We start from the raw sequence: 14,509 nt of genomic DNA, 5'->3' as shown, positions 1-14,509 counted from the left end.
TTTTGAGAACTCCACAACACTGGGATACAGTTGGCAGTGAGCAGGTCTGATTCTGGGAAGCAAACATAAGTGTGTCAATTCATGGGGTAACCTGCAATGCAGCTATTTGTGGAACAAAATGGTTAACGTCCCCAGGAAGGTGGGAGCAAATTGAGACATCAAGGCATTAACACCGACATACGTCAGTGAAACTCTTCTGCTCCCAGTCAGGGCAAAACATCTTTGAAAGCTGCTCTGAAAGTCCAGCCTTCACAACCACACTTCTGCTTTCACCAAAGATAATTAGAGTCATACAGCACGGAAACAGATCCTTAGGCCCAACTTGTCCGAGCTGACCAGGTATCGTAAATTAATCTAGTCACATTTGCCATCACTTGGCCCCTATATGGGCCGGGTGCTGGCAGCTGGGACTACATTGGGTTGGCTATCTGTTCGGCAAGAATGAGTTGGACAAAAGGGTCTGTTTCCGTGCTGTACATCTCTGTGACTCCAGTCGCATTTGCCATCACTTGGTCCCGATCCACTGAACCCTTCGTATTCATATACCTATCCACATGCCTTTTAACTGTTGGAATTGTACCAGACCCCACCACCTCGTCTGGCAGCTCATTCCATAACTGCACCACCCTCTCCATCAAAAACGTTGCCCCTGAGATCTCTTTTACATCTCCCCCACGCCCACCCCCCTCCCCGGGCACTATGGGTAATTTAGAACCGCCAATCCACCCTAACCTGCACATCCCTATACACTATGGATAATTTAGCATAGCAAATCCCCCCTAAAATGGATAAAGTTACAAATCATACAACACCAGGTTGGAGACCAATAGGTTTCTTTTAAAACACTAGCATTTGGAGCACTGCTCCTTCATTAGGTGGTTGTGGAGAATAAGGTCATAAGACATAGAATTTATGGAAAAACATGACAGTGATCTGCCACTGAAATGACAGTGTCCATGTCATTGAAATGACATGTTGAACAAACCTGGATTGTTCAGTCTTTCATCTTTTCGATTGGGTCATTAACATGCAAATCCCAGAACTACCTGTAAGGCACCTTCTCAAGAGAACTTAAAGTTTTATAACAAAAAGTGACATTTCAGCCCAGCTCTGAAAATATAATTCTGCAAACATACACAAACAAGTCCACGGGAGTGAATGTGTGTGTGTGGTGTGTGCGCACATGAGAGAGAGAAAATGTCTATATCCATCCTGTATGTCTCTGTCTATTTGAGAACAGATGCCTTACTTCTGTTGGGGTAAGTATTGTTGTAAATCATAGCTGGGTACTGATAGTTAGATATAAGGGGGAAGAGAATTCCTCAAATAGGGCAGTATAAGAATCCTGGGAGAGCCCTATTTCTGGTTTACTTCCTAATGAACAAACATTAAACACAAGCACCTATTTATTTCAAATTTGGTATCATTTTTCTTGTGTGATTCCCTGCTGTGACTACACTGTGCCTGGATGGTTGACAGGCTGGGAGATTGTGAGCTGGGACTTGATTGACTGAATGTTTTATTGTTCCAGAAGGTGCAGAAGGGAACAGGGAGATCAACAGAGGACAGAGAAATCAGGACCTGAAATCTGAGCTGACACCAGACTACCCTGTGATCAGTGCTTTGATTAGCAGTGCCAACCCTCCACCTTTACCTAGCTTCCCATTTGAGGACACCCTCAATATTCAGGATCCAATCCTTGTCATCCTGAAGCCATGTCTCTGTAGGGAGTGTCAGATCGCAATTATTCACTTCAATATGTGTAGTCAATTCATTCAATTTTGTCACAACGCAGCACACATACAGACACACCATTTTTAGTTTCAATTTTTGTGACGTTTGGTATCCAGTTTTGATCGCTAGTACATTTACTCTCCTTGTCCCTCTCTATCATTCTCTTATGTTCATTTTCCACATCACTACATTACTCACTGGCCTTGATTTGGATTGGCCATGCTAAATTGCCCAGAATGTCCAGGGATGTGCAGGTTAGGTGGGTTAGCCATGGAAATGCAGGGTTAAAGTTTCGGAGTAATAGAAGCAGGAGTAGGCTATTTGGCCCATCCAGCCTGCTCCACCATGCATTAAGATTATGGCTGATCTATCCATTGTCTCAGCTCCTCCTCCCTGCATTGTCCCAACTACCCTTCATTCCCCTATCATGCAAAAACCCATCCAACTGTGTCTTGAATATACTTAATGAAGCTGCCTCTACTGCTTCCTTGGACAGAGAATTCCATAGATTCACAACATTCCAGGAAAAGCAGTTCCTCCTCATCTCTGTCCTAAATTTACTCCTCCTAATCTTGAGCCTGGTTTCATTCACCAGCAGAAATGACTGGATAGGGTAAAGTTTCATCCCCACAGTGCAATGAATTCCCATTTTCTACCAAAACCTCAGATGTACTCACTCACTCAGTTGCTGTCTCACAAATGCAAGATTTCATTGTAACTTCTGCTCCCATTAAGTGCAAAACATCTTTGAAAGCTGCTCTGAAACTCCAGCCTTCACAATCACACTTCTGCTTTCATCGAAGAAGATTAGAGTCATACAGCACGGAAACAGGCCCTTTGGTGTGTGTGTGTGTGTGGGGGGGGGGGGGGGGGGGGGGGGGGGAGGAACCTAATTGAAACAAGGAATACTGAACAGCCTGGACAGAGTGGAATTTGGAAAAGGTGTTTCCATTGGTTGGAGGGATTAGAACCAGTGGGCACAGCCTTAGAGTAAAGGGAAGACCTTTCAGAATGGAGGTAAGGAGAAACCTCTTCAGCCAGAGAGTGGTGAATCTATGGAATTCACTGCCACAGAAGGCTGTGGAGGCCAGGTCACCGAGGATATTTAAGATTGAGATGGAGACGTTCTTGAGGTGACCTGACAGAGGTTTATAAAATCAAGTGGGGCAGAGATGAGGTGACCGCTGGATATCCTTTCCCTAAGGTGGGGGTGGGGGTTTCAAGATTAGGCAGCAAATTTGAAGGTGAGTGGAGAAAAGATTTTAAAAAGGCAGTGGGGGGCACTTTTCTTTTTACACAGAGTGGTTTGTACGTGGAATGAATGTGGATGCAGGTTGAGTAACAACATTGAAAAGACATTTGGATAAGTATATGAATAGGAAAGGTTCGGAGGAATATGTGCCAATCACAGGTAGGTGGAATTAGTTTAGTTTGTGAATATAGTCGGCCTTAGACTAGTTTGACTAAAGGGTCTGGTTCTGTTGGTGTCTGACTCTGTAACTGTTCTATACTGGTGTTAAATCATTTACTTGCCTTCCCCCAGAAACATCCCCTTCTTTGATGTTCAAAAATCAGATGAACTCAGCCTTGAATAATGTTCAATGACCCCCTAACGCAGGAAGACATCCCCACTTCTGAACTCAATTCCTCTTGTTAATATACGCCTTGCCTTGCTGATTGCTTGCTGCACCTGTCCAGGCAAAAGTGAGGACTGTAGATGCTGGAAATCAGAGTCGAGATTAGAGTGATGCTGGAAAAGCACAGCCGATCAGGCAGCATCTGAGGAACAGGAAAAATCGACATTTCAGGCAAAAGCTCTTCACCTGCACCTGTCTGACAACTGGCAGTGACTGGTGTAGAAGGATGCAGAGGCCCCTTTACACATCCACACATCATTCCTGATGAAGGACTCGGGATCGAAATGTCGACTCTCCTGGTCCTCGGATGCTGCCTGACCTACTGCCTTTTTCCAGCCCCACACTTTGACTCTAATCTCCAGCATCTGCAGTTCTCACTTGCTCCACATCCCAATATATCACCATTTAAACAATACATCTCCTTTCTGCTTTTTTTTCACAGCAATGGCTACAACATTACATTGAGATACTGCATTTGCCACGTGTTTGTAAATTGTGGTCTTCTCTACATTGGGAAGACCGAGCGTAAACTTGGGGAACAGATTGGCGAGCATCACAGCTGGGTCTGCAGATGCTGACCAGACCTCCCAGTCACCACTCATTTTAATTCCCCTTGCCACTTCCTTTCTGACAAGAACATCTTAGCCTTCCTCTATTGCCACAACGAACCAACCTGCAAATTGGGGGAACAACACCCCATCTTCCGCCCGGGCAGCCTACAGCCTGTAGGACTCAACATCAAGTTCTCCAATTTCAAATAACCTCCCTTTCCATCCCCCGACTCCCTTCTCAGCCCCGTGCCCCTCATTTCCACTTCTCCCTTTCACTAACCCGATTTCTTCCACCCATTCACTCATCAGGCCGTACCCTCTCCCTGTCTTCACTTATCCCCACTTTAGCCCCCGGCCCGGGCCCCAGCACCCATCCCCAGTCCTGAGGAAGGGTTACACCCGAAACATCGACTTCTCCACTTCCTGATGCTGCCTTGTTTGCTGTGTCCTTCCATCCTCCTGCCTGTCTATTTTGCCAATTGAGACACAAACCTGAACCACGTTTCCAGAGCCTGTTCCCTCCCTGGGTTCACCCCCTTTCCTTTCAGTTGCTGAAAACCAACAATTGAATTCCGGATAGAAATAGAAATGGAAAAGGGGGTGAGAAAAGAGAGTGCCGTACTCACAGATCTTAGACAGAGGAAAGAATTTGCAGTCTGGGTGAAGCTCAATGTTGATTCAGAAAGAGAGGAGCAGGAGTCGCAGCTTCAAAAACTCATGGTCCAACTTTCGCATTCAGACAATGCAGTGACTCTGATTGGCAGGAGGACCAGTATCCTCCCGGTCCTCCAGGGTTTCCTGTTGGGCCATCAAAGGAAGGTCGCGGGCCTTTTTTTGCGGAAAGCGATGAGCATGCCGTGAATTTGGCTGACACCGGTGGGCATGTGCACTGCATTACTGACACTGGAAAACATGCGCAGTATGATCATTGGGGATGCTGCTGTTCCTGTCAGATTTTAAGAGTCCAAATGCCAATAGGACAAAAAAGGGGTCGAGCTACAATTTGTTTTTTCGCTGTGGTTCGACACTTCATTGCTTTTGCATTCTATCTGGATGCTCAACTTTTGTATGTCTTTTCACCACGTTGGGGGGTGAGTCCAGAACTGGAGGGCATGGGTTTAGGGTGAGAGGGGAAAGGTTTCTGAGGGGTAACCTTTTTGAACAGACGGTGGTGCGTATCAGCCACAGGAAGTGGTGGAGGCTAGTACAATGATAGTATTTAAAATGTATCTGGATGGGGATATGAATCGGACAGATTCAGAGGGATAAGGGGCAAATACTGGCAAATGGGTCACAAGATTAATTCAGGATATCTGGTCGGCATAGACCAAAGGGTATGTTTCTGTGCTCTGTGACGCTATTTCTAGATAGTTGGAACAACTTAACCATTCACCCTTTACAGTCAAGATCAGAGTGGTGCTGGAAATGCACAGCAGGTCAGGCAGCATCCAAGGGAGCAGGGAAATCGACATTTCAGACAAAAGCCTTGAATGCTGCCTGACCTGCTGTGCTTTTCCAGCACCACTCTAATCTCCAGCACCTGCAGTCCTCACTTTCGCCCATTCACACCTCCCAGCCTCTCCTGAGCTGTGGCCTGACTGTGCTTATTTCAGTGAAAGTTTTAGAAAAATTTCAGCAGCTCTTTGAAAAACTTAAACGTGCTTTCGGACTTTAACGATGTTTCTGAAGATATCATTTTAGGTCTTCTCAATTTTGAAGATCAGCCATTTCTCACCACTCCCAACTCCCAGGTCGAGTCATCACCATCCATTTTCTGTGTGTGTGTGTCCTTTTGAAGGGCTTAATACAGCGGTCAAAGCTGGTTCGAGGCATGAGAAAGGACGGGTGTGGTGGGGGCTGTGGAGAAAAGAGACAGAATGGATGGAGGACAGAGAGGGAGAAAATGGAGGGGATAGAGAGAAACTGTGGGGAGGGGAACAGAGAGAGAGAGAATAAGTGGGGTTGATAGAGAGATTGGGCGGGGGAGAGAGAATGGGCGTGGCGGAGAAGTGGGAGATGGCACAGGGCAGGGTGATACTAGGCACACGGATACACAAGATGACCACTGAGCCATCAGTTGGTCAACTTGACACACAAGATGGCCACCGGATCACAATACGGAGAGAAACAGCAGAGCTGATACAGACACTGCCTGGGGCCACCAGAATGCCAGCACAATGGACTCACAACCCAGGTGATTAGTTTAAGGCGGGTGGGGGAGAGAATACTCATGAGTAATGAACACTGCCCGCCGAAGTGTCTGGGTCCGGCCAACACCCATTATAGAAGTGCTAACAGCTTGATACAGACTCAATACCAAATGCTAATAGCCAGGGCTGCAAGAATCCTCCTTCTCAGGAAGAGCAATTAGCGCCCATTACTACAACAATGGATTTCCATGCAGACATTGAAATGGACAATGTCTGCACTGAAACTGACAACGACTGTGCGGAAATTAACAAAAGCTGTGCCTGAACTGACAAAGACTGTACCGAAACTATCAACGATTCTACAATGATTACCATAAACAAATCATGTTGCAAAGACAATAATCTCATCCCTGACCGATTGTATCACAAGATGTATACAAGTTTCTTGACCTGTGCTCCGGGTCGAGAGAAGTCTTGCAGCTGACACTGTGCTGTTGGGTGTCTTTCTCTCCCCGGAGCCCCGGTATTTTCTCGTGCAATAAACTCTGTCATTGAACCTCAATTCTGAATCCGAGCCTGGTGTTTTTCCCCACAACAGGGGAGAGAGAAGGGGCGGGGGTGGCAGATGGTGGGGGGAGCGAGAGAGAATGGATGGAGAGGAGATGGTGGGGGCCTGGAAGAATAGAAATGGGACAGAGGGTGTGGTGAGAGAGAATAGATGGGGGCAGAGGGTGTGTAGAAAGACTGGTCAGAAGGCAGAGGGTGAGGAATGAAATGACAGGGTTGCAGAGAGTTACGTGAGAGAGAATGGACAGGGTGTTTGGAGTATAGAGGGAGAATGGACAAGAAGCTGCAGATGGAGAGAGAATGGACAAGGGGCGCTGTGGATGGCGGGGGAGAATAGACAGTGGGAGCTGTGGGTGATGGGGGGGAATAGACAGGGGGAGCTGTGGCTGGCCAACATCAAAAAGGTTGATGACAGTCAACACTTAGTTTTTCTGTTCCAGAAACAACCTTTCACTGGAGTTTCCCGGAAGAGGGGTGTCTCGTATGTATTCCTTCAATTTGTTTTAAAATAATTGTTGTGTATCTTAATTGTTAAGGTATATCTGGCACATAGAGAGATGGCTGTGGTTGTTGGAGGTCAGTCATCTCAGTTCCAGGACGTCTCTGCAGGAATTCATAGGGTAGTGTCTTAGGCTCAATCATCTTCATCAATGACCTTCCTCCATCATAAGGTCAGAGGTGGAAATATTCGCCAATAATTGCACAATGTTCAGCACGGTTCACAACTCCTCACAAACTGAAGCATTTCAGTTTGAAATGCAACAAGATCTTAACAATATCCAATGGGCTCAGGAGTGACAAGTAACATGTATGCCATGCCAATGCCAAACAATGACTCATCCCCAAAAGAGATAACCTGACCACGGCCCGTGATATTCAACAGTGTTACTGTCACTAAACACCCCACTATCAACATTTTTGGGGTTTACCATTGACCAGAAACTCAACTTGACTAACAACAGACACAATGGCAACAAAGAGCAGGCAACAGGTCAGGAATATTGAGGCGAGAAACTCCCCAAACCCTGCCCATCTTCTACAAGGCACAAGTCAGCAGTGTAATGGAATACTCTCCCACCAGCTTGGATGGGGGCAGCTTCAACAACATTCAAAAAGCTTGATACCATCCAGGACAAAGTCGCCTGCTTGATTGGCACCATCTCCACATACATCCACTCCCTCTGCCCCACTGTTCAGAAGCAGTAGTGTGTATAATCTACAAGACACAACACTGAAATTCACCAAAGATCCTTAAAAAATACCTTCCAAACCAACAACCACTTCCATCTAGAAGGATCAGGCAACAGATACTTGGGAACACAACTTCTTGCAAGTACCCCTCCAAGCCACAGTAAATATATTGCTGTTCCTTCAGTGTTTCTGGGTCTAAATCCTGGAATACCCTCCGTAAGGACATTATGTGTCACCGTACAGCGTGTGGACCACAGCAGTTGAAGAAGGCAGGTCAGCATTACCTTTTCAAGCGGAACTAAATGCTGGCCAGCCAGCAATGCTCATGTACTATGAATAACTTTTAATAAATGGTTGGAATCTGCAAACTAAAAAAAAATCGACGTTCAGGTGGAACAGACGTCGGGCTTTGATTTGGTCCTGACTTGAGGACGGATAAAGAGCGATATACTGACACTGAATTGGAAATAGAGTTTCGAGTTAAACACCTGTAGTGTTTCACTCAGTGGATCAATTGAAAATCGATTAAAGATTGGCTCCTGGCGTGTACGTCAGGAACACATGAAAAAGGACGGTTAAGAAGGCATGTGGGACTCTTGATTTCATCTCTTTCATGGCTGATGTACTACCCAAAATCCCATGCGACCCAGATACTGCTCTAACGGCTGTGGGCAATGTTCAGGGTGCGCATGTGTGAGATCGGAATGGGGCCCCGCTCCTCGTCGTTCTGATGGACGGTGCGACCAACCTTTGGGAATCCCAGGAGGACCGGAAGGAGTCTGGTCCTCCTGCCAATTAAAACCCCCGCCATTGGCTGAATGTGGAAGTTCGACCATGAGCTTCTGAAGTTGTTGTTGCTCCTCTCTCTCTGAATGAAGATTGAGCTTCAGTCCAGACTGCAACTTCTTTCCTCTGTTTAACATCTGGGAGTACCGCACTCTCTTTTCTCGTCCCCTTTCCCATTTCTTTTCTCATCCTTGGGTTCAGCTGTTGGTTTGTAGGAGCTGAGGGAAAAAGAAAGTCAATCGAGGTGAAGGGACAGACTCTGGAAAAGGTTGGTTTAGATCTGTGTCTGTTAATGTTTGTCAGGCTTTGTTTCCTGAGCTTGACACATTTACTTGTCTGGCAAAAAAGGATGGTGTCTTGATCCATATTGGGGATGGAAGTGGATTATGCTGTGGGTGACTTGCTCGTAGTAGTCCAATAAGTATTGGATAAGTAATCATGACACACAAACCTTGAGTTATTGACTGTTTATTCGGGAGCTCACGGGGAGAGCCAAGTCGACCTAATACTCACAAGTCACTCCGATGAGAAACAGAGAGTTATGTGATTATATAGGGTACAGTCATTTAACACTTAGCAAACTGGTAATTGCAGGATATTGAGCAACGAAGTCACTTTGCCCAGCGACGTAGTGTCTGGACAGTGTTGGTTAGTAGCTGATGTGTACAATAGGTCCTTGCAAAGAGAAGGATATTCCCATGCAAGGACAGAATTTGTTTATCAAGTAGCAGTACAGCTGCAAGGCCGAGTGTCTCTGTTGAGTCTGGGAATCAAGGGTAGCTGGGACAATGCAGGGAGGAGGAGCTCAGATAATGGATAGATCAGCCCTGATCTTAATGAATGGCGGAGCAGGCTGGAAGGGCCAAATGGCCTATTCCTGCTTCTATTACTATGAAACTATAACCCTGCATTTCCCATGGCTAACCCACCGAACCTGCAGGAGGTATATGGCCCCTTTGTCTTACAGGAGTGGGTGAGACAAGTCTCAAATAGGCAGGAGATGTTATGTGGAACATGCACACCCATAGCTGGTTCCATTAAAGCAATTCTCATACGACCCTGCAGTTCAGGACTTCAGCAAACAGGTGGCAGGAGGAAAACCTATCCTTAAACATTTTGACTAAAATGTTTAATTTTGAATTATATAACACATTTGCTGCACAATAGAAAATAGACAGGGAGAGTAAGACAATTAAGAAAGTTTGCCTGAACATCGGTGAATCTGTATAAACAGGACACCAAGTGATAACATTCATGGCTGTTCCTTTGTGAAATTAATAACAATGTTTGATTCTGACCTCAAAATGAAACTCGCTACAAATTGACTTCTCCCTTGAATTATTGTCCTTCACTATTATCTGTCTAGTTCAGAACATGCAGTGCTTTTGTTAACTTTTTGTGTTTGTGACAGTATAGCCTTTGTAAACTTGTGTATAAAGGTAGTCTTCGAGGAGAAAGTGAGGACTGGAGATCAGAGCTGAAAATGTGTTGCTGGAAAAGCGCAGGATGTCAGGCTGCATCCAAGGAGCAGGAGCTCATGCCCGAAACATCGATTCTCCTGCTCCTTGGATGCTGCCTAACCTGCTGCGCTTTTCCAGCAACACTTTTTCAGCTATAAAGGTAGTCTGTTTGTGATAGTACAACAGAGTAGCCTGCCAGGGCTCTTGAAGGGAGAACAATGTCCTACTCTCCTGGGTTATTAGAATCCAGTGAGCCTGGCTTATAGGTATCAGTGTTAAGTTGTACTAATAGCATCACTGTTACATGAAGGGGATGATTAAAATTAAACTAAAAGGTACGATCTCCGGGATGAACTAAGAGAGGCTTACAAGTTGAGTTCATAAGGAATTCCTTGGGCCGTCTCAAATCTGTACTTCATCAAGAGTTCTTCATTACTATTACCAACTAGTGCGATCCATTGTCCAAGCTAATGCACGCAGGTATACCAAAGCAGGGAATAATTTCCTTCAGCAAAATCTTCACCATAGTCTCAGCAGCAGTGTTAGGGGAAGGGTAGGCTTCAATCCACTTAGAAAAAACATCAACAATAAGCTAAACATATTTATAACACTGACATTTCTGCAACTCAATGAAGTCCAGTTGAAGTGTCTCAAAGGGACCCTCCGCCAAGGGAGTTCTACCCGGAGTGCAAGGCAAGCCTTTTCCAGGGTTTTATTCCTGACAAATAAGACACTGGCCGCTAACCCTTTGACCTCGTTGTTGGAGGCGGGGATGCCACCAAGCCATCAGGAGAAAGTCGGCGACTGAACAGGCACCACCGTGAGTTGTATAATGTACACAGTCAATAACCCATAGAGCAAGATCATCAGACATACAAGTTTAACCCATGGGAGGAGTCCAGAGTTGGAATTGTCCTCCTGCCTGTCAGACCCCCCCCCCCCCCATTGTCTAAATGTAGAAGTTGGACCATGAGCTTCTGAAGCTGCTATTGCTCCCCTCTCTCTCTCTGAATGAAGATTGAGCTTCACCCCACACTGCAATGCCCTTCCCCTGTCCAACATCTCTGAGCACGCTACTCTCTTTTCTCACCCCCTTTTTCCAGAGTGGTGAAGGGAGGTGATTTGAAATTGGAGAACTCAATGTTGATCCTCAGGGCTGCAGGCTGCCCAGGCACAAGATGAGATGTTGTTCCTCCAATTTGCAGTTTGCTTTGTTGTGGCAATGGAAGAGGCCAAAGATGATCATATTGGGAAGGGGAATTAAAATGGGTGGTGACTGGGAGGTTCAGTCGGCTTCTGCGGACCCAGCTGTGATGCTCGGCGAACCATTCCCCAAGTTTATGCTCAGTCTCCACGATGTAGAGAAGATCACAGTTGGCAAACACATGGCAAATGGAGTGCCACAATGTAAAGTTACAGCCTTTGCTATGGCAAAAAAAAGCAGAAAGGAGGTGAATTTCCGATGCTGTAGATCAGAGTCGAAAAGTGTGGTGCTGGAAAAGCACCGCAGGTCAGACAGCATCCGAGGAGCAGGAGAGTTGATGTTTCAGGTACCAGCCCTTCATCAGGAATGATGTGTGGATGTGCAAAGGGGCCTCAGTGTCCTCCTACACCAGTCACTGCCAGTTGTCAGACAGGTGCAGCAGCAATCAGCAAGGCAAGTGGTATATCAGCAAGAGGAATTGAGTTCAGAAGTAGGAATGTCTCCCTGCAGTTAGAGGGTCATTGAATATATTCAAGGCTGAACTCATCTGATTTTGGAACAACGAAGAAGTGGATGTTTGTGGGGGAAGGCAAGAAAATGGTTTCAACACCAGTCCAGAATAGTTAGTCAGACAGCACAGAAACAGACCCTTCAGTCCAACTAGTCCATGCTGACTATATTCAGAAACTAAGCTAGTCCCACCTAGATTGGGCCATATCCCTCCGAACCTTTCCTATTCACGTACTTATACAAATGTTAAGTTGTAGAACGAAGAGATCTTGGAGTGTAGATTCATACTTCCTTGAGAGCAGAGTCTCAGGAACATAGTGAAGAAAGCGTTTGGGATGCTTTTCTTTATTGATCAGGGCATTGAGTACAGGGGTTGGGAGGTCATGTTGCAGCTGTACAGGACATTGGTGAGACCACTTTTGGAATACTGCATTCAGTTCTGGTCTCTCTGCTAGAGGAAAGATGTTGTGAAACTTTGACAGGAGTTGGAAAAGATTTACAAGGCTGTTGCTAGGTTGGAGGGTTTGAGCTACAGGGGGAGGCTGAATAGGCCAGAGATATTTTCCCTGGAGCATGAGAGGCTGATGTTTAGTGGTAAGGATAAATTATACAAGAGGGACAGGTTGCAACTTAATAGGTGGGGGACCAGCATTCTGGCAGGTAGGTTTGCCACTGCAACACAGCTGCGTTTAAATTAGCGGGGGGGGGGGGGGGGGGGGGTAGAGGGGACAAACTGGAAGTTTAAGAAGAAAGTTAGAACAAGAGAAGTCAAGGAAGACAATGGAATCAATGGAGCAGAAAACTCAAAAGAAAATGATCATGCCGTAAGGTCAAGTGAAATAGGGATTGATAGGAAGGGTGGGGGGAGTAACAAATTAAAAATATTAAATATGAATGCACGAAGCATTAGAAATAAAGTGGATGAGCTTGAGGCTCATTTGGAAATTGGCAGTTACGATGATGTGGGGATAACTGAGATGTGGCTTCAAGTGGACAGAGCCTGGGAAATGAATATTCAAGAGTATACGTGCTATCATAAGGACAGACTAACTGGCAGAGGGGGTGGGGTAGCCCTGTTGGTAAGGAATGATATTCAGTCCCTCGCATGGGGGGACCTAGAATCAGGGGATGTAGAGTCAGTATGGCGAGAACTGAGAAATTCTAAGGGTAGAAAGACCCTAATGGGAGTTATCTACAGGCCCCCAAACAGTAGCCTGGATGTAGTGTGTAAGTTGAATAAGGAGCTGAAATTGGCCTGTCGCAAAGATATTAGTACAGTTGTTATGGGGGATTTTAACATGCAGGTAGACTGGGAGAAATCGTGGATGCATTAGTGATCATTTTCCAATGTTCTATAAATTCAGGATCAGTTCCTGCAGATTGGAGGGTGGCTAATGTTGTCCCACTTTTTAAGAAGGGAGGGAGAGAGAAAACAGAATTATAGACCAGTTAGTCTGACCTCAGTGGTGGGAAAAATGCTGAAGTCAATTATAAAGGATGAAATTACAACACATCTGGATAGCAGTAACAGGATAGGTCAGGGTTGGTGTGGATTTATGAAGGAGAAATCATGCTTGACTAATCTTCTGGAATTTTTTGAAGATGTAACTCTGAAGACGGACAAGGGAGATCGAGTGGATGTAGTATACCTGGACTTTCAGAAAGTCTTTGACAAAGTCCCACATAGGAGGTTAGTGAGCAAAATTAGGGCACATGGTATTAAGGGCAAAATACTGACATGGATTGAAAATTGGTTGGCTGACAGGAAACAAAGAATAGTGATAATGAAAGTAAGAATAATGGCAGGCAGTGACCAGTGGTGTGCCGCAGGGATCAGTGCTGGGACTGCAGCTTTTTACAATGTACATTAATGATATAGATGAAGGTATTAAAAGTAATATTAGCAAATTTGCTGATGACACAAAGCTGGGTGGCAGGGTGAAATATGAGGAGGATGTTAGGAGAATACAGGGTGACCTGGATAGGCTAGGTGGGTGGACGGATGCATGGCAGATGGTGTTTAATGTGGATAAATGTGTAGTTATCCACTGTGGTGGCAAGTACAGGAAGGCAGATTACTACCTAAATGGAGTCAAGTTAGGTAAAGGAGATCTAGGTGTACTTGTACATCAGTCAATGAAAGTAAGCATGCAGGTACAGCAGGCAGTGAAGTAAGCTAATAGCATGCTGGCCTTCATAACAAGAGGAATTGAGTATAGAAACAAAGAGGTCCTTCTGCAGCTGTACAGGGCCCTGGTGAGACTGCACCTGGAATATTGTGCGCAGTTTTGGTCTCCAAATTTGAGGAAAGACATTCTGGCTATTGAGGGAATGCAGCATAGGTTCACGAGGTCAATTCCCAGAATGGCGGGACTATCTTACGCTGAAAGATTGTAGTGACTGGGCTTGTGTACGCTTGCGTTTGGAAGGCTGAGAGGGGATCTGATTGAGATGTACAAGATTATTAAAGGATTGGACACTCTGGAGACAGGAAGCATGTTTCCACTGATGGGTGAGTCCTGAACCAGAGGACACAGTTTAAAAACAAGGGGTAGGCCACTTAGAACGGAGTTGAAGAGAAACTTCTTCACCCAGAGAGTGGTGGGTGTATGGAATGCTCTGCCCCAGAAGGCTGTGGAGGCCAATTCTCTGGATACTTTCAAGAAAGAGTTGGATAGAGCTCTTAAGGACAGTGGAATCCAAGGTTATGGGGATAAGG

The sequence above is a fragment of the Chiloscyllium plagiosum genome, unplaced genomic scaffold, assembly GCF_037043375.1.
Source record: "Chiloscyllium plagiosum isolate Xiang-an unplaced genomic scaffold, Cpla_swu_hap1 HiC_scaffold_27, whole genome shotgun sequence".
Taxonomy (NCBI): domain Eukaryota; kingdom Metazoa; phylum Chordata; class Chondrichthyes; order Orectolobiformes; family Hemiscylliidae; genus Chiloscyllium; species Chiloscyllium plagiosum.
Note: the sequence above shows the minus strand (reverse complement) of the source record.